The sequence below is a fragment of the Rhinatrema bivittatum genome, chromosome 17 (genome assembly GCF_901001135.1).
Source record: "Rhinatrema bivittatum chromosome 17, aRhiBiv1.1, whole genome shotgun sequence".
In the NCBI taxonomy this organism is placed as follows: domain Eukaryota; kingdom Metazoa; phylum Chordata; class Amphibia; order Gymnophiona; family Rhinatrematidae; genus Rhinatrema; species Rhinatrema bivittatum.
In genome coordinates, this window is record NC_042631.1 from 10,386,148 (window position 1) to 10,411,415 (window position 25,268).

The window sequence follows — 25,268 nt, forward strand, 5'->3', positions numbered from 1 at the left end:
CACACCCTGTAACCTGTGGGTTGGACGCACGTCCACAACCCCTTATGTTGTAAGGGGATTAGCGCGTCCAATCCCCCGTGAAACAAATAGTGCTCATCACATGCAAATGCAGGTTGATGAGGGGCTATTAGCTAGTACCCCCCACCCCCGATCTTAAAAAAAAAAATGAAATAAAATAAAGTGTGCCTGATGCTCACATTTTAACGCTCAAAAATTAACGCTTGCCCAGATCTGGCATTGTTTTGAGGTACCACAAACCATGCTCAGAAGAGCACAAAATACATTTTTTTTAGGTTCCTCCTACTTAATATTGTTGCGATACTAAGCAGGAGAACTATAGAAAGCTGCAACAACAAAAAAAAAACAACAACTTGACAGCGGTCAGGTTAGGAATAGGGAAGCTCAATTTACAAGCCTTCATTTTCCTAACCTGTGCTGTACACGGGTTAGGGAAAAGGGGCGCTCGGAAAACCGAGCATCCTGCGCACAGCTACTTCTCCTGGGTGCTCGAAGGCATGGACGTGCTAGGGGCATGCAAATTATCCATTGTGCATCCTTTTTAGCGCGCCACTAGAGTACTAAATCAAGCACCCAAGAGAGGGGATGTGCGCGCGTTTGAAAAACGTGCATCCACGTTGGACGCACATTTTTTGCATGCATGATATTGCATCGGCTCCTTAGGTTGTGAGCCCTCTGGTAACAGAGAAATACCTCCAGTATCTGAATGTAATCCACTTTGAAGCACCTGAAAAAGCAGAATATAAATCAAACAAATAAACCACTTCCTTAGCACCTTCAGCTCTATATGAAGTAAATGTTATGATTACATTTTCCTATACCGCTGGGTCAGATCAGTTGAAGATGAAGGTGTGGCCTAGTGGTTAGGGCAATGGACCAGGGTTCAGATCATGCTTCTCCCATTGACCATAGCATTAGGAAAATCACATTATCTCCTGCTGCCTTAGGTACCTACTTAGATTGTCAGCTCTTTCAGGCAGGATATATACCATTTTTTATGACTTTTTTTTCCCCTTTCTGTACTCATGAGGGAAAAAAAATCTTTATTGGAAAAAGTCCTTTAATACACATGGCACTGAAAAACATCCAGCACCTTCCTTCTATCATGTTCTCCTCTTCAGCCACAGGGATTGCTCCCATTTCTACTCCTCTGAGAAAACAGTGGTTAATCTGCTTCAGATTGATGGTGCAGTCTCTGTGTGCATTACTTTCACGTCCTATTGTCTTGTTAATTAGGAAATTCTTCTGATTTTCAAACTTAAGTGAATAAGAAAAAAACCCCAAAAAACCATATAATGTAGGTGATGTCTTTTTATTGTGCTACCTTACTATGTTTCTTCACTAACTTTCGGAAGTTATGCTCCATTCATTGGGTCAAAAAACAAAATGAGCCGGTGAGAGCAAAGGATGACACTGTGTGACTGTACAAGTGGATCCATTAAGCCTGACATCTACGTCTTGGCCCTAGGCCAGTCTCCTCCTCCTCTTGAGCAACCCCCCTCGAGTTGCTGAAAGAAACTTTCTCTCTCAAATGCAGACAGGGTTTAGCCTGCGGTCATTGGTGCAGCTGCACGGAGTTCCCAAATTGTAAATTCGGAGGAATTTTAATTTTACCGGGACGCATCTAATCCCTTTTTGCAACTATTTTACTTATCTGCCATTTATTTTAAAAGTTCTTATAAACTTGCTCTATCAAAGCAGTGTACAATAATTGATAATCAATACATAAATATAAAATAAAAATAATGTAAAATGAAAACTGTTCTTCAACCCTTCATTAATTCCTCTTTCACTTATCCTCTACTCTTTCTAGGATCTCATAAGATCTTATCAAGACATGACATTCTAACATCAATCTTCTATTCATTCACGGAACAACCATGCCTTTAACTTTTTACGGAAGGTCAAAGAATCTAATTCTTGCCAAAGCTTATTTGGAAGTTGATTGCAGAGAAGACTCTAGATCTTACTCATACACTCGTAGCAGTTTTATAGGAGGGAATTTTAAGCAACATCCCCTGACTCAGATGTAAGCCTCAACCCAACAAATACCACTCTGACTCATCTCAAAGGTATTGTGGGCCCACTGCCTTAACACTTTCGTCCCAGGGTCAGCATTTTAAATTGAGCCCAAACTCCAGTTGGTAACCAATACAAATACGTTAACATTATATTTGGTGACGTCCTTTTCAGACAGCCCAACACCATTCTAGCGATCACATTTTGTGCCATTTGCAATCCTTGTAGAGTCTGAGGCAATCCTACCAATAAATTGTTGCTATAATGTAAGCGGGAAACAACCGAGTGAATAACCAACTCAAAATCATTTATGTTCAGAAAAGGTCGAAGTTTCATTACCCCTTAATTTACCAAGCACCAGCTGCATAGTTTGACACTTGTGCCTTTCCCTCAAATCTGGAATCTAAAAATATTCCCAAATCTTTTCCCTTACTGATTGAATTTTAGTGCAATTCACCTCTATATATAGAGATGTCCTTTCATTATTGTTCATACGTTTCTCAAAACTTTTGTCTAAGAGGAGTTTAGCAATTTATTCTGTGCAAGCCATTGTACAATGACCATCATTTTACTATTAAATTCCTATATCCCATTCCCTTCATCTTTTCCCAGTGGGACAACTACTTGCATATCATCAGCATACAGATAACCCCCGAAAAGGTTGTAAAAAAATATTAAATAAAGGTCAAAGAGGGGGACCCTTGTGGAACCCCATAATTCTGTTTCTTCATAGTAGTCAATGTCCCTTAGCCAGTACCTGACAAGATCTATTTCTCAAACAGGAAGCAACACTGTATGAAAACAAAGTCATCGACAAGTTCAAAAGCTGAGGAAAGCTCCAAGATAATATCTTCACCCCGATCTTCTCTACGTTAGACATCATCAGTTACAGAGATGAAAAATTATCTCAGTGTTGTGCCCTTTTTGAAATCCTCCCTGACAAGGATGATATTTCACCACCTTAAAAAAAAAAAAAAAGTGATATTTGTTCAGTCACTGCCTTGTCTATTACTTTTGCTAGGAAAGGAATGGAAGCTACTGGACGATAATTTGAATAAATAACCCTCTTAAAAAAAAAAAAAGCTTTTTTTCAGAATCTAGCAGGCACCCTACCCTCTTCCAACAAACTGCTAATCATCAGTTTTACATATTCAACCCCCACGTCAGATAGAGACCTCATTAAACTTGCAGGACAAAGATCAATCCAATGTATTTATATTCCGCCTTTAAAACACTTCAGAGTGGATAACGTTCAGGTACTGTACGGATCAAGGATGCAATATGTAAGTCTTACAGTCTTCAATAATTGTTTAAATTCCAAAAATCCCACGCTATCAAAATTAAGCAGACTTTGTTGCTCTGTGTTATCCCACTTTTCCTTCTAATTCACAAAACTGTTCCACCTCACCTTCGTAACCCCAGCCCTCAAATCCTCAATCGATTTTGAAAACTAGACGGCAAACTCTCTGCTTTCCAGATCTCAACTAGGATCAAATGTGTGAATCACTTCATTACCTAATAGTTTATTCACTTCTCTCTAGTATTTGAAGCAGCTGATCCTATTGCCGCTGTGAAGCTCTTTATTTTATTTTTTTGCTATAACCATTTCTCAATAGTACTAATTAGCCATTGATCACCATTTACTCTTATTAAAAATGGAATCATGCGTTTTCCACAGTTGGAGGCTTCTTGTAGACTTTTTAGAGCCAAAACAATATTACAGGGTATCCTTGTTGATCAGAGACAGCTTCTCTGATTTTTTGTTTTCCTCCCAGTTATGGACACAACCAAAGAACAGATTTAAAATGCATTGTAGGGCAATTGGATGTGTCTCTCATATAGGGTAAGTGAAAAGAAAATATTGCTCCCTAGCCTTGAACTACCATTGTCTGATGTTTAACAGCACAGACATTAAATTTGTTTTGCATTAAAAAGAATACTTTGCATATTGGTTTACAGTTTTCTTATCTTTCGGCAGGGTTGTGTAAGATGTACTGAGGTCATTTGCGGAGAATCCCTGGCCTTCATCTTGGTTATATCAATTTAAATATTTCAATTTTATTTATTTTTTTTTTTTTACTAGACTTCATTTAGCTACTGCTCCAGAGATGGTGCAATCCATTCAGCATTCTGTATGGATGCAAATTGAATTACATGAATGTAACAGAGACATTTCAAACAATCTAATTTTAGCAAGGAAGAAGACCGTAGACTCCGCTTGTATTCATAAATCTTCCCTGCATTTAAAAAAATGTCTTCAGATACATCGAATCAAACATTGCGGTCGTCTTCTGTTAATTGTTCCAACTGTATGTTTTTAAGTTTTTATTGATGTCTAAGACCAGAGACAATTATGTGTAGATTATTTAAATCCAATTGTTGTTTGCTATCCAAAGACATGTCCAGCTTCAGAAAATTCTTGAGTTACAAAGAAACATAGAAATATGATGGCAGAAAAGGTTGACATGGCCTATTTTGGGTGCCCATCCATGTCAACTGTTCATTTCTACATTTCCTACCACTCCCTTAGGGATCGCCTATGATTGGATCCTCCCTTTCCAGACGGTGATCTTCGCCATCTAGAAGTCAACTCATCTCTCTAGTGCATGGGCTGTAATTTTTTGCAGCACTGTGCATTTACAGAAGGAGAAAACAATTTGTGTTAAAAATTACCTTCTCTGTTAATTAAATATTAATTTCCAGATGCTGCCCACTTGGCTGCCCTCCAAGCTCCCATGGACTTTACCCAAGGAGTGGGTGTGGGAACACGGCTCTCTGAGAGGGTCTGCAGGAGATTGCAGCGTTGCTGCAGAGGGGGGCAAGCTTTCTCTCGGTGTATACCAATCCCCAAATTATAGACAAAAGAAAACAATTTAAATGGCAGTCTTGACTTATAAGTGGCTTTAGTGCTATAGTTGTGGGCTGTTTACCCATTGGGAGGGTGGGTAATTCATCGTGACCGAGTATACAAAGACCATGGTGGAACCAAAATAAGGCTGGGAGCAATAGGATTGAGAAAGTGTGGCGCTGCTGTCAGTCAGAACTTACTGGAACGGGACAAGAAGCGTTTCATGATGGCCTCACGCTTTCAGCATTCCACAGCAGTGGAAATGGGTGGGGGGGGGGGGGAGGAGGTATGGAAGGGGGCACAGTGAATTTTCAGGATGGGCCACGCGCTAAATGCCTTTCCATTCAGCCCATCAAAGTGTTGCAGCCAGACTTTGGGATGGGGGGCACTGAGGGGGGCCTGCTGCACCCAGCCTGGGCAGTTCGGAGAAGTCTGCAGACGAGCTGCGTCCTCTTCCCGCCACGAGAGTCGGAGGCTTTTCCGAGGCGGCCGCCCTTTACTGGGAATGGAGCCGGCTTTGAGTCCTGGATACAGGCACTGGGGCCGCCAGGCAGCACCGTCTGTTTCTCTGCTTTCACCTTTTGGCCTCGCGAGTTCCAGGGATTTTAAAACCTTCCAGGCCGTAAATAAAGCAGTCGGATTTCTTGGGGTGAGTCGGGGAACTTCAAATTTAAACTAATACGTTGTTTCCGCTGGCTCGTGTTTATTTCTCTCTTGTTCTTCGCCTCAGCAGTGCCACCTCAGTGCGGCCGCATTCAAATAAATCCATTAAGATCCCTCCTTCTGTTCAGATTCTTTTTTTTTTTCCATTTCTCAATAAACATCTGTGTTTAAAAGTTTCTGCAAACTCCTTTTGGCTTAGCCCCTTCCCGTCATTGTGGCTTCTATTCTCAGAAGTGTGGAAGCGTCTGAAAAAAAATAAATAAATATTAACATGAGTAAGTCCCTATGGGAAGACGTAAACACTCCCTTGGCCTAGAGAGAATATCTTTTTTTTTTTTTTTATGTGGCACAAGTTAAACCGTGGCAAGGATTAAGGTGGCCAGGCACGTGGGAGACTGTGTGCCCGCGTCCCGTCGGGGCACGGCGGTGCTGATCCTTTCACAATGCACCAGGAAGAGCCGAGCAGTGACATCGGAGAATCAGGGAGTGGAATGACAGGTGAAGGACTACTTTTATTTATTTCTTTTTTAATTCTAAAAAGCATATACAAATAAAAGGCAATAAAATACAATAGAACCAAAAAAACCCCAAAAAACAGGTGAGAGCCAGGAATCTCGTGTTTCTGTCAGCAGAACCAGCAGCCAGCAGCATCTTTCCGCACGCCCTCACCTGCCTGCTGGGCAGGTTAAGCGGATCAGTGCCCCCCACCACGTGGCCGGGAGAACGCGGCTACTCCCAGAGCTGATCTCCACCCTCCCTCCAGAGAGGCAGCCAGGGCTACGTCAGCAGGCTTCCCAGTCTGAGGAGCAAGAGCCTGAACCAGACGTGAGCCCAGACTGCAACAGAACCCTAGAACCATGAGGGCAGAAAAGAACCACATGGCCTGGTTATTGCTACCGATTGCTCTTCATTTATGGGAAGAATGCTGTGATTGATATTGTCTTTGCATCAAGAATTGTGCCTTTCTACTATGTTGTGAACCGTTACGATGGCTCGCCTTAGTGACGGTATATAACACCGAATGGCGAGGAGACGACGTTAATATTTTGGGTGCTGTGGGGCAGCACTGCTGCTTTAAGAAGTGAAGGGTGAGGTCCTGCTGAACGTGGTCACGCACGCAGATATCCTGCACCACAGCGAGAGGTGAAACCCGGCATTCTGCCGACTGCCATCCGGGTTTCAGGTCGGGGGGGGGGGGGGGATCCTGCTTCCTGAATCTGGGCGAGGAAGTGAGGGGGGGGGGCTTTTCTGAGCTCCACGGATGGATGCGTGGGGGGGGGGGGGATCCTGCTTCCTGAATCTGGGCGAGGAAGTGAGGGGGGGCTTTTCTGAGCTCCACGGATGGATGCGTGTGGGGAAGGGGGGGGAACAAGTAATCCAGAACCAGGGAACGTGGGGGACCAGTTTCCTGTCGCAGCTCTCTCCCGCGGATGAGCTGGAATTGTATTATTTCCCACTGAAGGGGGGGGGGGCAGGGAACTAAATATGAACCCGATGAAGTCCCAGGAAACGTGTTTGGCTACAGAGTAGAGCGGCTGCTCCCCCAGCACCGCGTGTGCCAAGTCATGTGACGCTGCTTCCTGGATGAGCCTTTAGGGGCATTTTTGCATTAAGCAGAATGGGAGACCTTTTTCAGGCCAGGGCTGTGTTTTACCCCTTCTGGTGTTCCGTTTAGAGGTGATCCAGAACCTCTCTTAGTCATGCCTGCAAGGTGCTGGGTACAGCTTGCAATGCTATAGGAATGATTAATAATAATCTGATACCGGGAGCAGGGGGAATCATTAACAGTGTTGGTAGGCACTTAGTGGTGGCATCGTCTAATAGTAACCACAGACAAATATACGTCAGGCAGCGTGGGGTGCAGAGGTCGGGAAGGAAATGCTGTACAGTTACGTGTTTTACCCACTGTTTGATGACCGTCTGGCGAGATAATACCACATCATCACTCGTGGCTCTTCCCTGGTGGGGTTAAGTGGGAGATTGCCCTAGCAAGCAGGCAGGACCAGCGGATGCTCTCCCGTATCAGCAAGACGCGAGGGGCTCTCTGGCGTCTTAAAGGGGTGTGCTGGGGTATTCTGATGATGCCTCCCTCCCCCTCTCCATAAGATCGTGTGAATAGGGAAGAGGTTTCCCAGGAACCTGATAGTGCAGTGTTTAGGAAGCCTACGCTGAATTAAGACTGCACTGGAGGAGCTCTCCTAACCCTAACACTATACATACACATATATATCTATATATCTAAGCAATGCTGGATCATTTAAAATATATATATATATATTTAATCTTTGGTTCACTTTGTTCGAAGTGGGGCATCGTGGGCATCGTTTCTGATGTTTCTTGTTGTCCTGACTCATTCGCCTTTGCCAGTAATTATCCTTTGTGCCTTACATCGTTATGTACAGATCTCGTGTTTACCGCTCACTAAAAGTAATTCAAAAGGAAAATGGCCACAAAGGGGAAGGGAGCTCTGTAAAATATCAAACAGCACCGACCTCTCTGGGTTTTGTGACTTTTGTCTTCAGTGCCTTTGAGTATTATTTATCATGCGCCTGATAAAGAGCCTTTTTGTGGTGAACTTGTCTTGTAACCGGTGATTAAGCTTTACCTAATAACAGTGGTAAACCACAGCTTGAATTTCAAGGGGGGAGAACAATGAGTTAAGAATAGCACCGCCTTCACGTCAGCTTCTCCTCTCATGCAGTGTTATAATGTGGCATTAACACCATTTAAAGGATGCCAGCCCACAGAGCTGCTAAGTTAACAGAAGGGAAAAGAGAGGGAATATTTCTCTTAGGTTTCTAGTGAGGCCCCAACTGGCTTCATTGTTTAGATCCTCTGTACGGACCTTGAAATGATGTAAGCTAGCAAGACACACATATGACCTAAGCGGAGAGACTTAAGATGTAGAAAATGTACTTCCCGGATCAGTGTTTGTGGATCAGTGCGCCACAGCACGTTGGTGTGCCGTCAGGCCTGATCAGCTGTGCCACAGAAAAGTCACCGCCGCCTGATGCTCATGTCCACACGAGCACCCGGGCACTCCTTGCAGCACCTTGCAACGAGAGACACACCGGCAGTAGCTCTTAAAATGTGCAGGAGCTCCTTTCTGAGGACGTGTGCAGTCATCACACACGCCGTATGAATCCTGGAGTGATGGAATTAACGGGTAGCAGGCAGGGCACGGGTAGCCGCGTCTGGCTTTGTGCAGTGCACAGGTTGCACAGGGCACCTGCCTTTCCAGCCTGCCTTATCCTGAGATTGTGTGCCCACTGAGCACTGGAGGCGACTCACTCAAGGCCTCATGTAGAATAAACACAAGTATGAATATCCCCCTGTTATGGACAGCCTTGAGTCCTGAGCCCGTGAGATTTCAGAGCCTAAGCAGGGTTAGACGTGGTCACTTCTTGGATGGGAACCCTCTAAGCCACACTGGGTGATAGCAGACGTGAATATGGTGGCTCCTACTCAGTACTAATGTAATGCCCCCAGCATTGTGCTAGGGGTCGCTGTGCTAATGAGGGCCATTTTTTTTGGTTCAGCCTGTTGACTGGGCTCCTCGCTCACTCTTGAGTACTTAATATCCCATGGCACCACATTCAGGCCGATGCAGTACAGACGCACTAAAACTGTGTGACCAAAGCGCGCCCCCTCCACCTCTCCCGGGCACGCGATGCAGTAGGCAAATGAGCCGCTGCGTTGAAAAAGGAGTTCCCCTAGCGCCTCCCTGGCATCGGGTGCACAGACACAGATTAGAAAAATGGACGTTGGTTAATTGCGCATCGGATTTCCTAACCTGAGTGTTGGCAAGACTTTTTATTTTTATTTATTTATTTTTTTACCTAACTCCTTTTTTTCGGTTCCTCTGACTTAATATCATCACGATATTAAGTCGGAGGAACTACAGAAAAGCAATAGTTTCTGCTTTTCTGTTAAATTTAGGGCTCCTCAGGACTTAACGCCTGCTCCAGGGCAGGTGTTAATTTTTGAGAGTAAAAATGGGCGCATCGGGTGCACATTTATTTTATTTTTATTTACTTATTTAATTGCTTTTTTATACCGACATTCGATTGAGGTATCACATTGGATTACATATAACTAAACAAATAAGCTCAGAACTGCTTATTTTACATTGTAACAAGGTAACATGGAAACATTTTTTACATTGTAACAGGGTAACGTGGACACTTTGTAGCTTGTATAAAGTAAAACATTGTAACTTGTTTAAAATAAACATTATAACATGGTAACTTGTATAGGGTGCCCGAGAGAGTTTCTTATGTTAAGTATTAGAACATATAACATCATAGCTAGGGAGGGTTTTGGGAGGTTAAGTTGGGTGGGGGACTTGTTAGGGGATTCATTTCAATGTGGGGATGAGTTTGAGTCAGCGATGGGCCCGGGCTGGGATGAGTCCGGGAGGAGCGGTTAGGTGTCTGGCGGGAAGGCTTTTCTGAAGAGCCAGGTTTTGAGTTGTTTTTTGAATACTTGTGTCGAGGGTTCGTTTCTGAGTAGGGGTGGGAGGGAGTTCCAAAGTGAGGGGCCTGCTACGGATATGACTCGTTTGTGGGTGGAGGTGAGGTGTGCTGTTTTAGAACAGTGAGACGGCCAGAATCTGAGGATCTAAGAGCTCTCTGAGTGGTGTGTGGGAGTATGGCAGTGTTTAACCAGTTCATCTCGTTGTTGTTTATTTTTTTGTGGATAAGGGAGAGGTTTTGTATTGAATTCTTTGGCTGATGGGAAGCCAGTGAAGATCTTTTAGTGTGGGTGTGATGTGTTTGCATTTTTTTATATTTGTGATGGACCTGGCGGTGGCGTTTTGTAGTAGCTGGAGAGGTCTGATGGTACTTTCGGGGAGGCCAAGGTGTATGGAGTTGCAGTAATCGATTTTTGAAAAGATTATAGTTTGCATAAGTGTTCGAAAGTCATGGGCATGAAGAAGGGGTTTGAGCTTTTTTAGTGTTTGGCGTTTGAAGAATCCATCTTTGATCATGTTGATATGTGGTGTTTGAGGTTTAGTTCATCGTCAATGGTCACTCCCAAGTTTTTCGTTGATGTTGTGAGTTGTGCCCCTTGGTTGCTGTTGAGGGGGGCTGGGGCACGGCCATTGGAGATATGGAGTATTTCAGTCTTATTTTGGTTGATGCAGAGTGATAATTGGGTTAGCAGATGCGTTATTTTCGTACTGAGTTGGTTCCATCTGTCCAGGGTGTGTTCGATGGTTTTGTTTAGGGGGAGTAATAATTGTATGTTGTCTGCATATACAAAATAGGTGAGGTGTGATTCTGAGAGGAATTTGCAGAGTGGTAGGAGGTAAATGTTGAATAGGGTGGAGGATAGGGGAGATCCTTGAGGGACACCGTGTGTAAGTGGTATTTGGGAGGATTCAGATGTGTTTAGCTTTATGTTGTAGAATCTGTTTGTGAGGTAGGATTCAAACCATTTGATTGTGGTGTCTCGCAGTCCTATTTCTTTGAGTCTGATGAGGAATGTTCCGTGGTTAATGGTGTCGAAGGCTGCGGAAATATCAAGGAGTATCAGTAGGTATGATTGTCCATGGTCAGAAGGAGGGTTTCTGTGCTGAAAAGTTTTCTGAATCCATGCTGTGCGGGTTGTAAGATGTTATTGGCTTCCAGGTGTTCTGTGAGTTGATTGTTGACCGTTTTTTCAAGTATTTTTGCTAAGAATGGGAGGTTGGATACTGGTCTGTAGTTAGCTAGTTCGGACTTATCGAGTTGAGGTTTTTTGATGATAGGTTTAACTATTGCGTTTTTAAGTTTGTCAGGGAATATTCCTTGCTCAAGTGAAAGGTTGATGATGTCTGTTATGGGTTTGGTGATGGAATTGCTGATGAGTTTAAGTGTTTTTATGGGAATGGGGTCTAAGGGGTGGGAGGCGGGGTTGGTTTTTCTGATGATGGGTTCTATTTCTGTCGATGCCACTGGGCTGAAATGTGACCATGTAGATTTGATTGGGAGAATTTATTTTTTTACATAAGTGGGTGATAAGTGGGTGATTTTTTTACATAAGAGGGTGATAGCCAATAGCCTCCTCAGCATGAATTTACATGTGATGATCGCTGTTAACTTTGCGCTGGTTTGGACATGCTAATCCCCTTATCGCATAAGGGGTTATGGATGTGCGTCCAAAACGCACATCCATAACCCCTTATGTACCTGAATGTAAACCGGTGTGATATCTCAATTGAGATCAAATGTCGGTATATAAAAATAATAAATAAATAAATTATCCTTAGCAGGTATTTGTACCATGGGAATATTATATTTAATTATAGACTGCAACTGCATTGGCCTGGTTATGCAGGTGCGGAAAATACTAATCCAACTCTCGCAGCTAGATTCCAGCCCAGCTTGTTCGGTGTGCACTGTCCCTGCTAAAATGCCTCTGTAGAAAAAAAAATCCCAACTGGCCTTTGAAACCTCTGTGCCATTTCTTAACACGTGCATCCCTTGTCAAATTGCACAAGGCTTTGAATTAAAATGCTAAATAAGGGAATAGATGCTGCAAACATATAGAGACACCAGGAAGCCGGCTGCAACCATTTACCACTTATAGTCGGCGCTTGTCAGGCAGGAAAAAAAATATTTTCATTACAATCGGGTTTCCCAGTCTTGGAGAAGCGTCTTCATGCAGATACCATAATTTGATTTTTCCGGAACAGTTTATTTCATTGGATGGAGGCAGAGATTGCTTTGCACCTGAGGTGTTAAAATCGGACCCTTGGTGTTGGCTTAACCTTTGGAAGTTCGGCTGCAGCGTAACTGGTAGACGCCAGGGGAAACCTCTTGGGTTGACGTCAGTCGGTAACGCATTGCATTCTAACCCTCTGATTTAAGTTTCTGTGTGGATTTCGTTGGAAGCTTCCTTTGCAATGACACTGTCTGTGGGCGGAGATTAAAAATAGAAATTTTTAAAGGCGGAGGGGAGGCGTTCCCCAGTTCATTTTTCCTTGACTTGGTGGGATTGCCTTTAAAGCTGTCACATCAATATGCCTAATGCTTTGTTTTCTCTCCCCATCCCTTCCACCCCCATCCTCCCACACACGTGCTCCTGATGTAGTGTGGAAAATCCATCCTGGTTGCAGCTGCCTCGTGCTAGAGGCCTGATCTAATTTAGAACTTTTTGCACCGGCGAAAGCCTCTTCAACCAGTTAAAAAACAAAACCCCCAAAAAGCGTGTTTGAAGAACACTGCAGCCTTCTCCATAAGTGCCCTCGGCACTGATCATTTGGATGAATTCCTGGGTCCAGTTCTTAAGGAGCAGGTGGGGCTCACTCTTTCTTCTTCAGCTCTTATTTTGGGACGGGTTAGGAAAACTCAGAATTGAAAGTTTTACTCGTTTCGTCTGACCTTTATCATTAGGAGACAGGTGGCCTCTGTAGATTCAGGGGCCTGCTTCCTTAGCGACGTTTTAGTAACATTAATCGCAAAGGATAAACATTTGTTGATCTGGAAGATTCCAAAAAGAAGTGCATAACTTTTTTATTTGTCTGCCTTATGTGAAAGAAGGTCCTAGTTCATTCTTATTACATTATCCTGAGGCACAACTAATACATTTTGGCATGTGAAGTCCATGGGGGCGGTATGCAGTAGCTGGTGAAGAAGTGATGAGCACCGACCTGGAGCCTTGTTCCTTGGCCTTGGGTCTTCTGTTTTCTGGTTCCCTTGCCTGTCCTGTCCTCTCATGCCTGCCTGAGGCTCCCAGGTCTCTTCTGTTTCCGGGCCTCCCTGTGTCCTAGCCTAAGACTCGTAGGTCTCTCCATGTTTCTAGACCTCTCTCTGCCTTGCCCCTTGGAGCCTTCCTTGTCCACGCTGCCATCAAGCGTTCTATGTTCCATGTTCTGTGTAGTCCTTGCCCTGATTTGTCCTGCTTGTCCTTGCCTGTGTTCTAGTTCCAACCTTACCAGCACTCAGCTCCAGTGTTCTAGTTCCACGCTTACCTGCATCCAGCTCTACACTTACCTTCACTCTGTCCCTGTGTTCTAGTTCCACCCTTACCATCCCTCAGCTCCAGTGTTCTAGTTCCACGCTTACCTGCATCCAGCTCTACACTTACCTTCACTCTGTTCTTGTGTTCTAGTTCCACCCTTACCATCCCTCAGCTCCAGTGTTCTAGTTCCACGCTTACCTGCATCCAGCTCTACACTTACCTTCACTCTGTTCCTGTGTTGCAGTTCCACCCTTACCATCCCTCAGCTCCAGTGTTCTAGTTCCACCCTTACCATCCCTCAGCTCCAGTGTTCTAGTTCCACGCTTACCTGCATCCAGCTCTACACTTACCTTCACTCTGTTCTTGTGTTCTAGTTCCACCCTTACCATCCCTCAGCTCCAGTGTTCTAGTTCCAAGCTTACCTGCATCCAGCTCTACACTTACCTTCACTCTGTTCCTGTGTTGCAGTTCCACCCTTACCATCCCTCAGCTCCAGTGTTCTAGTTCCACGCTTACCTGCATCCAGCTCTACACTTACCTTCACTCTGTTCCTGTGTTGCAGTTCCACCCTTACCATCCCTCAGCTCCAGTGTTCTAGTTCCACGCTTACCTGCATCCAGCTCTACACTTACCTTCACTCTGTTCTTGTGTTGCAGTTCCACCCTTACCAGCACTCAGCTCTACACTTACCTTCACTCTGTTCCTGTGTTGCAGTTCCACCCTTACCAGCACTCGGCTCCAGTGTTTGAGCTCCATTCCAGCCTGCACCTCACTCCAGAGCACCTTTCCAGCGTCACTTCGTCCCTGAGCTCCAGCACAGTCCGAGCTTGTTCCTGTTCCAGCCTCACCGGCTAACCCAGGCTTAGCTCCAGCCTTGTCCTCCTGTGCCACTCCTGGAGATGGTGTTCACCACACCCTTGCTACAGCCCAAAGCCAGAACAGAAAATTTTCCTTGGAAGAGTCAGAAATTAGCATAAGACGAGCTGCTCCTATCAGAGCCACCAAACGCCATCTTAATGTGCAAAATGACAAAAGGCCGAGTGTCCTGGCGAGAAGCTGAGCAAGACCTCTTTCAAAGCTTCCCTTTCAGTTTCTTGTTGTAACTGCGAGCAGTGCATCAACTCAGAACTTAAAAAGGGAACAAAAGTGAACTGATTTAAAAGCTGTTGGGAAATCTTGAGTCTTGCTGTTCCTAACTAGAGCCCTCCTGACTGGTGCTTAATGTACCCTCGCACAATTTACAGCGTCGCCTTCTGCAAACAATGCCTCCCTTGAAGTACAATTTTCTTTTCTCACTGGGACTGCTGCATAAGAGCTGTACATTAAATCTTCTGCTGGGTTTCTTCAGCCTGAGTGCTGGTAGGAATATGTATCTCTTTTGTTAGCCCTGGTACAGTGTGCGCCACGGGTGAGCAGATTAATAAACGGGAAAACTACCCCTCTACCCTGGTTTCCAGACTTTCAATCTGAGAACAAATTGCATAGCCAACAGGATGTTTGCTTCTGCGATGTTCATATATAAATGTCTGTCTGTCTGTCTTCTGGGGTGTCCTAAACTTCTCAGTAGCTTTGGGTTTCCTTGCTTCCTTCAGGGTGACAGTGGACCTCGTGCATCCATCCCTGTGCCCTTCTAGCTACTTACCCAACTCTGCCGCCTAGCTCCAGAGATTAATCAGGGTCAAGAATTGCTCATTCCTAGTGCTAGAATTTATGGTACATGGAGCAAAAATGTCAGCACCTGGGGCAGGTAATCACATTTCCACCTCCCCTTCTCTTTTGCCCTTCCCCTTACTCCATTCTTTTTTTTGGACGCTAGGAATAAGGTTACAGGGTAGTAGTAGTAGTAATAAGTTTATTTTTCACGTGGTATTTTTCATTAGGGGTGTAATCTCATTTAGGCAGCCCTCAGTGAGAGCAGTAGGGAACTGATGCTCCAGGTCTGCCAGGCTCATTACTGAAGATAGCATTTGATAATGGTGAAAGATTTCTCAGATTCTCTGTTGGCTGCTTTCTCATGAGTTCCGTTTCTTTCTTTTTTTTCCTCTGCTCTGGGCTTTGCCACCTCTCTTTCTCCCAGGTCATTCCTATAGCCCTTTCTTTCCTTGTTATTTTGTTCTTCTTTCCCTTTTTGCTAACCCCACACTATCTTTACTCTCCTCCTTCCCTCTACCACACCTCCCTACCCTATCTCTTTCTATCACCCCCTCATCCCAATATTCTCATTCCCTTTCATCCTCTTCTTTCTCCTCCCCTCCTGCTCCTCTTCCTTCTTCCATATATGACTGCCTCTCCCACACTTTACCTCTTTCAGCCCCTAACCATTGTTTACCTCCCAGAGGTCCTCTCCCCCTTCTCCCTTCTCTTTTCATGGTGGTGCTTGATCTGCCACCCTCCTGAATTCTGGTGATCCTTGAGCTTCCAAATCTAATCTTTACAATTTCCAGTGGCCATTGATCCCCCGTCTCCATTGTTCCTTGAGACTCAACCCCTTAATATTCCAGTTTGCCAATACCCCCATAATACAGAGAGGAAGGCGTTACTCACTGTCATCAGCAGCTCTCCTCCTCTTTTCCTCTCTCTCACTCCTCTCTCAGACCAGTAGTGAACAGCAGAAGTAGCAGGGGGAAAAGATATTTGTGGTCGCAACCGGCCTGTTCTCGTTCGCCAATGCGTCTTCAGGAGTGGAATTGGCTGCTGTCCTCAATCTCCCCTGAGCCGGCATCAGCTCACTCGCCTCTGCTTCTTCCTCTTTGGGACTGTGATTGACAGTTTTCTTCTCCTGGCAGCAGTCTGGAGGAGGAGGAGGACACAGATAAGCATTACTGGCACAGTGAACAAAGTTAACGAGGAAGGGAGCAAGGAGAGAGAGAAGAGAAGATAAGCAATGAGGAGCTGCAGAGTGAATACATTTATAGATGAGTACGAGAAGCTTGAACTGTATGCGGAAGTGGAAGGAGAGTCAATGTAGTGACTTGAGAAGAAAGGTTACGTGGTCATAGCGATGTTGAAGGCAGATAAGTCATGCAGCTGAATTTTGAATAGACTGCAGAGCAGAAAGACAATTCAGCAGGAGGCCTACAAAGAGCAAACTGCAGTAGTCTAATCGAGTGGTGATAAGAGTAGATGAGCACTTTGGTAGCATGCTCAGAATGGAAGGACAGATTTTGGTGATATAGCGGAAGGAATGATGTGCTTTGGATGTACATAGAGAAGGAAAGAGATGCATCCAAGATGACCCCAACTTTACAGGTTGAGGCAACTGGGAGGATGGAGAGTGCACTTCACAGAGACAAAAGAAGAGAGACTAGGGGAAAGAAGGTTTAGGGATTTAACAAGAAGTTCTGTCTTGGCCATGTTAAGTTTAAGGTGACAGCGACATCAGACAAGCAGGCTGATATTTGGGTCTGGATTTGTGGTGAACTTATTAGTGTAGAGAGGTAGATTTGGGAGTTGTCTGCATAAAATTACTACTACTATTTAACATTTCTATAGTGCTACATTACATACACAGCACTATACAAACTCACAAAAAGCAGCCCCTGCTCAATAGAGCTTACAATCTAATAAGACAAACATACAGGACAAGAGACTCGGGGCATTTCATAAAGCAAGACATTGATTAAAAAAGAAAAGAAAGTTAGTTAAGACTAAAAGCAGACAATCCGGCGTAAGTTTAAAAGCAGCCTCAAAAAGGTGGGTCTTTTAGATGGGTTTTAAACATAGCGAGAGAGGGAGCATGACACACCAGTTCAGGAAGAGTACTCCAAGCACACAGCACAGCCAGGTCGAAAGCACGGGTCTGGAATTGTTGGTAGAGGAGAAGGGCACGGATAGGCGTGACTTATCCGATGAGTGGAGTGCAAGAAGAAGGGTTTAGAGAGAAATAATAGAGGAGAGGTAGTGAGGTGCTGCAGAGTGAAGGTCTTGTAGGTGAGAGAGGAGCTTGAACTGTATGCGGGAGTGGATAGGGAGCCAATGCAGTGACCTTAGAAGAGGGGTTGCTTGAGTGTAGCGACTGTGGCGAAAGATCAGTCGTACAGCTGAATTTAGGACAGACTGCAGTGGAAACAGATGGTTTGCCAGGAGACCTGAGAGGAGCAGGTTGTAATAGCCTAAGCGGGAGGAGATAAGAGAGTGGGTAAGGGTTCTGGTAGTGTGTTCAGAAAGAAAAGGATGGATTTTGGCAATGTTATAGAGCAAGAAATGGAATGTTTTAGCAGAGTTTTGAATTTCTGTAGAGGAGGAGAGAGAAGGGTCAAAGATGACTCCTAAGTTATGGGCTGAGGGACTGGGAGGATGACCGTGTTATCCACAATAATAGAGGAACAGGGGAAGTGTGCTTGGAGGAAACGATAAGGAACTCTGTCTTGACCATGTTGAGTGTAAATTAGCGGCAGGACATCCAGGCAACAGTGTCAGGCAAGCAGGCTGAGATCCGGGTCTGGATTTCTGGTGAAATTTCTGGTGTAGAAAGGTAGATATGGGAGTCAATAGCATAAAAATGGTATTGAAAGCCATGAGAGGAAATCTGAACACCAAAGGAATTAGTATGCGGTGAGAAGAGAAGAAGGCCCAGGACAGAGTCCTGAGGCACCCATTGATAATGGAATGGCAGTAGGGAAGGAACCACCAGAATAATCGTTAAAAGTGCAATGGGAGAGGAAAGAAGAGAACCAAGAGAGGACAAAGTCCAAGAGAGTACAGAGTATCAAAGAGTAGGCGATGATCAACAGTGTCAAAAGCAGTGGGTAGGTCAAGTAGGATAAGGACAGTGTTAAAGAACTTTGGCTTTAGCCATAAACAGGTCATTGGAGTCTTTGGCAAGGGGTGTTTCCTATGGAATGTAGAGGGTGAAAACCAAACTGGAGTGGATGAAGAATGGCTTGAGATGTAAGAAAGCAATACTGAACGCCAAGGGAGGAGATCAGACTGCGTGCATAGAACCATCTCACATGCATGGGTTAGAAATTGTGTTGTGTCCCTTCTTCGTGATGGTAGCAGAGGGTGGCTGTGTAGTTAGGTGCTTTACAGTTGTGTGTGTGTGTGCTGATTCAGTTGAATAGAGTCTCGAGGCGGCTTCCTGGTTTTGGGGGAGAGAGGGTGGGTGTTAGCTCTCAGTTTTTATAACCTTTTGTTTTTTGGCTGTGCTTTGGAAATAACATTGTGGGGCGTATTTTGGATCATTTTCTATCCCATTTAACGTGTGATTTCTTTTTTCCACAAGTCCCAAAGGAACATTCAGTATATTTAGGCAGTTGAACACTGCTTTGTTATTCTTAGTACCTATAAATAGATTTTTATTGGTGAGTCGTCTCCACAACAGGATATTTCATTTGAAATTATTTTCTTCTGCTCTTCATGCATGTTGTAACCAGTACTTTTTTGCTGACATTTGTTTCTGTAGTTAGTACTGGAGGATGTAGTGGACGCAGTTAGCCACGTAAGAAAAGCCAAGTGAGGTTGAATCCCTTTATAATGTTTCCAGACAGTGCAATAATTGTTTCTGGTCTCGATCCACATGTGTGCCTTCTCCCTTTAAACAAACCCAGGCCCTGTACTGGCGTGCCCAGATGGGTGTCTCACGCTCCAGAGGACCTTGCCTGCCTGTGCACACTTGTGGATCTGTGTTACTTTTGAGAGTGTTACTTCCTAAGACCCCCCACTTAAAACCCACCCACAGGTTCCCTCTTCCTCTGTCTAAAGAGGGCAATTCTTAGAAACTTCCGAGTGAAGGCAGATTTCATCGCACGCCTTCCAGCTCCCAAAAAACAGCAGCTCTCGGCTATTGGAGTTCTGCAGGGAAATATTTTGGCATTCAGAAGCAAAATAAGATAAATATTACAGGCAAATGTTTGGAAAACGTGCCACAAAAAATAATGCATTGTGGTAATCACTTTTATAAATGAAATAGCAGTTTTAGTGAATTTTCTTCCATCTCCTGCTCTCCGTCTGACCTTTCAAAACTTCTCAGAAAATAAATGTAGAAATTCTTGAGAAATCTGATGTGTGTTTTTTGTTTTTGTTTTTTATTTATAATTTTTATTGCTGCGTAATCAAAACAGGAAAAAACAGTATATGGATATCAGCTCCTTCAGGGAATAAGATGCAGTGCTTCGTGTGCACCCAGCCATTTCCACCCTACCCCCAGTACACCAGTTATTGTAGGGCTGGAAGATCCAGCCGGCCAGCCTGCCCTTAGCCCTCCACATTATCGTATTCATCCAGAGACGAACTCCCTCTGCTTCCAGCGAAGTGTGGGGCCGTGGCCTCTGCTGACCAGTTACTCCTGTTGACCCGTCTCAAGGGACTGGGAATATGAGGGTGCAGGGTTAGAAATAGGAGAGGTGGTTTTGGCTCTTGCCTTCTTGTTTGTTTGATCCCACGAGGTGAGCTCTTTCACGTCGTTTGACGTTCATATTTTTCCACTCTGCCTCTGTGGAATATGGAAAAAGATGATTCTAGAAGGAAAGGGGAACAGTTTTTTTTTCTGTGGTGTTAATCGTTTGGAAGCGTGCTGTGTTGCCGTTCCGTCCTGGGCTGTACGGTGCCAGCTGGACAGTAACACCGGGACTTCCTGTAGAATACACCCGGGCGGGGAAAATTTTAGCCAGTGGACGAGGGAAATGAATCGGCCATAATATTTGGAGGATTATTAGTTTCTGCTGCTCCAGTTCTGGTGGGCTGGTCTAGAAAAAGATTTTCTTGATCTCCCACGATAAAATAAATTCTTCCAGTCATATCCTGGATCTTATTTTTTTTTCCCCCTCTGTGGTGCAAGCACAGTACACGTGCCCTACAACCACCGAGTGCTTCCTCTCAAAGATTACCATCCCGCGTTTTGCTATCACATCTCTCAACTCACCCTCCTGTCCCTGCTGGATGGAGCAGCGAGTGCCAGGAAAGGCCAAATTTCTATTGATGTTTGCTAATGCAAGGTTAAGGCCTTTGGTATTGACTTGTGCGCTGGTTCGGTATACGGGCATGCTAATCGCCGTTTTCAGCCGGGAGCGTTCGGTCTCGCAGAAATCCAACATGACATTGTGCTGCTCGGCCTTGTGTGTGTGGCCGTCAACCTTTCCCCATGCAGGGAAATGCCGTTTTCCTGGTCCTGACTGAACAGCAATCGTTTTGTTATATCTGGCTTACCTCGGGGTGTTTGGTTCTGTGCACTCGGTTAATTTATTGGACAATGACAGATGAGAATTGTGAAATGCACCCGTCTAGCTAGCAGAAGATCTGTATTTAGAGGTTTAATAAAAAGTTGGAAGAGGATGAATGTAGTAAAATGGATGCATTTATCATTCTAGTTTATTGACAAGGGACTGGCATTGTTGGGTCACATTGCTGCTGTGAAGAGTTTGGGGTTTTTCAGTGGTCGGGTCAAAACCAAACAAACTCGGGGATGGCTTTTTAAAATGTGAAAATTTCAGTACTTATAATACGTTGCCAGGCAGAATTTCACAGAGTAGTGTTAAAAGCCTGAGAAAGACGACGAGTATTTAAAAAAAAAAAAAAAAAAAAAGACATGTACGCACACAGATCCACTCCATCGATCTCTGCCGCCGGGAATGCAGCTCGTCTTAGCCGCGGATGGAATACGCGCGCTGTTTTCCCAGTGCGAAACTCTCCGCGTGTGCTTTTACCCGCACAGAGAGTGGATAGTGTTACGAAGCATGTTTTACACCCATGGAAAACGCACAGAAAATGCCAGCTTTGCGTGCCGTGAGGAAATCATTCTTATTCTATTTCTTCTTCAATTAAACTCAAGGCACAGTTTTGGGTGGGATACCGAGAAGGCGCCTCAAGGAAACGAAATCAGTCATGAAATCTTCTGAAAACGCAGTGCCAAGTACGTTGTTTGGGGCAGGACATGCACTGTGAGCAGCTCACAGATGTAGCAAATTACATAGGGGAGGGTTGGCTGGCATCCAAGCTCCCATCTGCAGAAGGGCAAACCTAGTATATTAATATAACTCATGAATCTCCGAGCCGCTGTAAGTGATCCTTTATTGCATGTTTCTGTATTAGTCCTCAAGATTTACAACCGCCCTCTGCTTTCCCTTCATCTAATCTTATCCATTTTGGACTAGATTGTAAGCTCCATGGAGCAGGACGGTCTCTTATGTGCGTCCGCACACGGCTGCGCAAGTCCTAGTAGCGCTTTAGAAATAAGAAGTGGTGATAGTAGGTAGTCGGGCAGGAGAGGAGGCCGTTTTACTTTACCTGCTCTTCCCAGTTCAGATCACAGCGTTTTGCTCCGTTACCTGCTGGCCCGCGGCACTTGCTCTTCCTCGGTGAAAGCAGAGCCTGTGCTGGACGAGGCTGCTAGAGCCCGGGGCACTTTCAGGCCAGTTTGCAAAACGAGCGCTCGTGAGCCCGTACGCGCGCGTGTCCGCGCACGAGCGGAGACGTGCTGCAATTTTAAATCGTGGGTTCACTTGCACGCGTTCGTATTAAAAAAAAAAAAAAATACACCTCCCGCGCGTCTTAAGAGGTTGCTCGAGAAAACGTGTCCTTCCGAGGGCTTTGCTGGCTTTTGCACGCATTGGGCGGATTTTAAAACCTTCTCGCACGAGGGACAACCCGGTTTCTCCAGTTACTCCGCCAGTTTGCCCAGTTAAGACTAAAGAGGTTAGGACTTTTCAACTTGGAGAAGAGACGACTGAGGGGGGATATGATAGAGGTGTTTAAAATCATGAGAGGTCTAGAACGGGTAGATGTGAATCGGTTATTTACTCTTTCGGATAGTAGAAAGACTAGGGGGCACTCCATGAAGTTAGCATTGGGCACATTTAAAACTAATCGGAGAAAGTTCTTTTTTACTCAACGCACAATTAAACTCTGGAATTTGTTGCCAGAGAATGTGGTTAGTGCCGTTAGTGTAGCTGGGTTCAAAAAAGGATTGGATAAGTTATTGGAGGAGAAGTCCATTATCTGCTATTAAGTTCACTTAGAGAATAGCCACTGCCATTGGCAATGGTTACATGGAATAGACTTAGTGTTTGGGTACTTGCCAGGTTCTTATGGCCTGGATTGGCCACTGTTGGAAACAGGATGCTGGGCTTGAAGGACCCTTGGCCTGACCCAGTATGGCATTTTCTTATGTTCTTATGTTCTTAATATCCAGGGTCTTGAAGACCCCTCTGGTTCTTCATCCTGCACGCGCCCCTCAGTCAGGGCCAGTGCGAGGTGCCCTAGGCAAACCTTCTGCCTTGTGCCCCCCTCCCGGTCCAGGCCCTGGCTCCAGCCCCGACCTCATTCACTCAGACAGGCCCCGTCTCTTACACACACTTAGGTTCCTTGTCCCACTCACACACATACGTTACGCAGGCTCCCTCCCTCTCTCTCACTCACACCATTGCTCTCTTGTTTTCACACAATCCCTCTCACTCGCGCACACACACAGAGGCGCCGCTCGTGGTCCCCCGAGACTCTGCTTCACTCGGCCATGAGCAGGTTGGGCGATGCTCGTGGCCCCACATGGCTGCTCTTTGCCGCCCTCCTAATGGCTGGCGCCCTAGGCGACCGCCTAGTTCGCTTATTGGGATGCGCCAACCCTGCCCCCAGTTGACCCAGGACCCTTCCTTGTCCTGAAAGCCCTAAAACTCGAGATCCTACGGACTTGCTCCTCATCTGGATGAGCGGCTCTTCCAGTGTGGTTGGTGCCAATTTCTTAAGTTGTCCTCATAGGGCCAGCAGGATCTCAGTAACATTGGTGTCCCGGGCTTTCACAGGATCATTCGTTGTGATTCTTGAAGTTAATTATCAGAATCTCAGGGGGGAGACAGCATGGGCCCCCAGCTCTTTAAGAACCTAGCAAAGCCTCTGGTTGAAGTACGTCAGCAAAGATTGTTGCCAGGCACTTGCAGATTTGGGAGCGGGGTGCAAAGAGAGATGATGATCTTTGGAATGACGTCGTACAACCTCCTTCTAACAGGTCGATCCAGTAAGGCCGCGGTAAAAACAGTGAGGTAGTGTCAGGCGCACCCTTCCTCCCCGCACGCACAGTTCTCTTCACTAACTCCCCGATACTCTCCTCTAATCGCATGCAAATGCATGCCGAGGCTGTGAAGCGTTAGGGAAGGGTTATGCCCGCGCAACCCATTTTACTGTATAGGCGCTGTAACAGCGCCTATACAGTAACCTGGGTGCGCTGGTACCTGTCATTTCAAATGACATTTGAAATGACAGGCACCAGGAAGTGTAAAAAAGTTTAAAAAGTGTAAAAAACAAAAAACCTGTGTGTTATATAAAAAAATAAAACAATTTTAAATACCTGTCGGAGGGCCGTGGGTCCAGGCGGCCGGTGGGCGGCGGGCAGCCATCAGCGGCATCCGGTAGTCCCTTCTCCCTTCCTCCCTCCCTCCCTCCCCTGCCTGGATGAGCGCCAAAATCGCACGGGCAGGTCGGCAGCGGGGGGGCGGCAGCAGGATCCGGGAGCGGCGGGTAGGCAGCAGCGGGGTCCGGGGGGGCAGCGGCAGCGGGGTCCGGGGGTGGCAGCGAGATCCGGGGAGCCAGCAGCGGCAGCATGTTCGATCGGGCAGGCAGGTAGGTGGCAAAGTAAAGATGGCCGCCTGCACGGGAAAATCGTGCAATTGGCCGCTGAAGACGTGACGTCACACCCCGTGACGCCAAACGTCGTGACGTCACGTCTTCAGGGGCCAATTGCACGATTTTCCCGTGCAGGCGGCCATCTTTACTTTGCCACCTACCTGCCTGCTCGATCGAACATGCTGCCGCTGCTGGCTCCCCGGATCTCGCTGCCACCCCCCCGGATCTCGCTGCCCCCCCCGGACCCCGCTGCCGCTGCCCCCCCGGACCCCGCTGCTGCCTACCCGCCGCGCCCGGATCCTGCTGCCGCCCCCCCGCTGCCGACCCGCCCGTGCGATTTTGGCGCTCATCCAGGCAGGGGAGGGAGGGAGGAAGGGAGAAGGGACTACCGGATGCCGCTGATGGCTGCCCGCCGCCCACCGGGACCCACGGCCCTCCGACAGGTATTTAAAATTGTTTTATTTTTTTATATAACACACAGGTTTTTTGTTTTTTACACTTTTTAAACTTACCATAGCAGGCCCGAGCCTTGCTACTTTTTCGTTTGTTTTTTTTTGCCCTGGTCCCGTCCGGTCTCCTGCAGCCCCGTCCGGTCCGGACGGGGCTGCAGGAGACCGGACGGGACCAGGGCGGGTAAGCAATGTTTTTACCCTACACTACACTACACTAACTCCTACTAGGGGGAGGCGGTAAACTAGCAAGTTAAGGCCGCGGCAGAACAGCGGGTTACGGAGGAGATAATATCAGCGCCCGTTACAGTATCGCAGGGGAATAGCTAATTCCTTCATTATACAGCTTTTTCGTTCATTTACATGCCGGGTGCGGAAAGGGTTATGCGTCTGTTTTCAGAAGCGATACGGACGCGTGAAACTGGAGACTGTATCGCCGAATTGCCTTGCGCGCCCGAATTGTGCGCTACGAGCACGTTACAGACGGGCAATCCTCGAGCGGACGATACTGGATCGACCTGTAAGTGCGGGGGATCCAAACCGTTATAAAGGACTTCACCAGCCTTTCCGAAGCGATCCACTCTGGAGTTTGTGTAAACCAGGGGTTAGGCAACCCTGCTTCTCAAGTGCCACAAGGCAGGTCTGCCTCCAATGCATGCAAATATATCTCCTGCATGTGCGTTATGGATGTCCTGACGAGCACACCCGGCTTCTGGCTTCTGGTGTGAACCCTCTCCACTAAGGTTTATTTCTGTAAAGCTTTTTTTTTTTAA

At 46.0% G+C, this 25,268-nt stretch overlaps 1 protein-coding gene across 1 annotated transcript in view; it reads left to right on the plus strand.

Moving 5' to 3' along the window:
• NAV2 (neuron navigator 2) overlaps positions 1 to 25,268 on the plus strand; it is a 457,796-nt gene that overhangs the window by 165,545 nt on the left and 266,983 nt on the right. The window lies entirely within an intron of this gene.